Source organism: Sinocyclocheilus rhinocerous, unplaced genomic scaffold (assembly GCF_001515625.1).
Source record: "Sinocyclocheilus rhinocerous isolate Xijiao unplaced genomic scaffold, SAMN03320098_v1.1 scaffold2194, whole genome shotgun sequence".
Taxonomy (NCBI): Eukaryota; Metazoa; Chordata; class Actinopteri; order Cypriniformes; family Cyprinidae; genus Sinocyclocheilus; species Sinocyclocheilus rhinocerous.
In genome coordinates this window covers 974,983-977,139 of record NW_015652304.1, presented here as the reverse complement: position 1 = coordinate 977,139, position 2,157 = coordinate 974,983, and the positions used below count along the sequence as shown (strand labels likewise).

The 2,157-nt window shown below is 32.5% G+C and overlaps 1 long non-coding RNA gene across 1 annotated transcript in view; it reads right to left on the bottom strand.

Annotated features, from left to right (window-relative positions):
• LOC107714730 (uncharacterized) overlaps nucleotides 1-2,157 on the bottom strand; it is a 21,973-nt gene that overhangs the window by 11,253 nt on the left and 8,563 nt on the right. The window lies entirely within an intron of this gene.

Here is a 2,157-nt window from a genome sequence, read left to right as displayed (position 1 = left end):
ACCTGCTGGCAGAGAACGAATTTGCTTTTTCAATAAGCCCATCTGCTATTTTTGTTACATATTTTTAAATGTGAACCAGTGGATCGACAAAAAGCTAATGCATTATAAAAATCTAAACAATTAAGACACTAAGATATATGTATATGTTATTTAATATAATGATTAAATGATAATAATCGTTTAAATTAATATAATAATTGATACTTTTGTCTCATCCCTTTCTTAATAATTGTTCAAAGGCTGAAATGTGAAGTGCAGATCTTAAAAAGGTCTTTAAAGGTCTTAAATTTGATTTTAAAAATCCTGCAGATACGGTTGTTTTGAGAATGTTCTGTAGGCTACTGATAAAAAAAGGACCTCTGTATATTTGTTTGTTGCAAATTTACAGACAATGCAATTGAAATGTTTACATTGGTTAGTCAGGGTAATATTTCTCTCCACTGACAACAAAGTTTTCCTTCTGAATTAGCATAACTGCACAAGTTTTATACTTAATAAAATCTTTAAAATAAAATTGACATTAGTTATACTTTAATTTCCTTCAATAAACAGGAAATTGAGTAAGACGGTGTAAAAGGTGTGTGGACGTGGATTAGTAATCTGGCCCCTTGGTATAAAGGAGAAAAAATGCTGGCCCTCGTCACTATCAAAGTTGCCCATCCCTGCTGTAGGTAAAGCACTCTTGTTGCACACTTGAGGGCATTATTTCTTTAAAAACCGTAGGCAGAACTTCAGTCAGTTAGATCGTTCTCCACCTTAACATTGACACACTAGACTGCTAGGGTGCTCTTTATGGTTGCCTTTGGCTTGCTTAATTAAAGTAAAAATATCCTTAATATTCAGTAGTATTACGGATTTGACTGCACTGACAATATCAGATGAGAATAAAACTTGAACTGAATTGATCTGTATGGTGACTCTGTTGTCTTCTTAAGAACTGCTTTACAGCTTAATCAAATTCATTTTATAATTGATGAACTTTACAGTTGTTGAACTGAACTGGATCAACACTGAACTCGCGCTAAATAATAACACTAATAATAATAATAATAATTACAGCAGAATTTGAATTTGCCATTAAATGAATGAAGCTTGCATTGTTGACGATATTTTCCTCTTTATTACTGTGAATCTGCTTTGAAACAATCTAATGACTTGACTTGCTAATGTTGCTAGATGGTTGCATGGGTGTTCTGGGAGGTTGCATACTTGTAGGTCTCTGACATTTTAAATGTCGTGGAATTTTCTTTATTCTTTTTAACAAAGGGTGAAAATCATGTCCCATTGGTGGTAATATATACACTACCTCTCCTCAATGAGCTGCTGGATTTGAAACATAATTTATGTGGGTAGTACAAATGCAGGAAAAGTTATGCTCCCAGTTTTAATGATCATCATTGGGGGATGTTCGCAAAGTATGAGCAAATATAATAGTTATATTTGCCTTACATTATTATTAGTAGTTTGTTAAATCAAATGAAAAATGGTGTGTCTGATTGGTCCAGACGCTACAATATATATATAAAATAAATGTTTAAATAAATGTTTAATTAATAGGGGTCGTATACTAAACTTATTCAAATGAAAATGGCAACATGATCGTTTTATAAAGTATGCGTTCATACAGTATGTGCTTCATTTTTGCTGGAGGAAACCTGTGGCGTGATGAGGGGTGAACGCAGTTAAAACCTTGGCTACAGTAGGTCGGGAAACGGTTATATAGCTATATAATCTATATAATACGGTGGCCGAGAAGTGCAAAGCAAATCACAATTCTGAAAACAAAATAACAACATTACAAACGCAAATGCAAGCCTAAAAAACAAAATAACAATTCAGAAAGCACAACAACAATTCAGAAAACATTAGGGGAGCGCGGGGCACAAAGTAACGCGGGGTAAGTTGTAACACACGTAGTTTAAATATTTCCACACATGCTAGCATAACCAAATTTTCAGCATTTACTAGTTACCATATCAACATTATATAGAGAAAAAAAGTGCACCAAAATTCAAAAGTTTTTTGAAGATATCGCTGAACATTTATTTTACCATAGTAAAATTATATTTCTGGCTTAAGTAAATTTTTCATCTCAGTTTTTATTACTCATTTAAAATGAGACAAATCTGCTATTATTTTAATCTCCAATCTGTTATT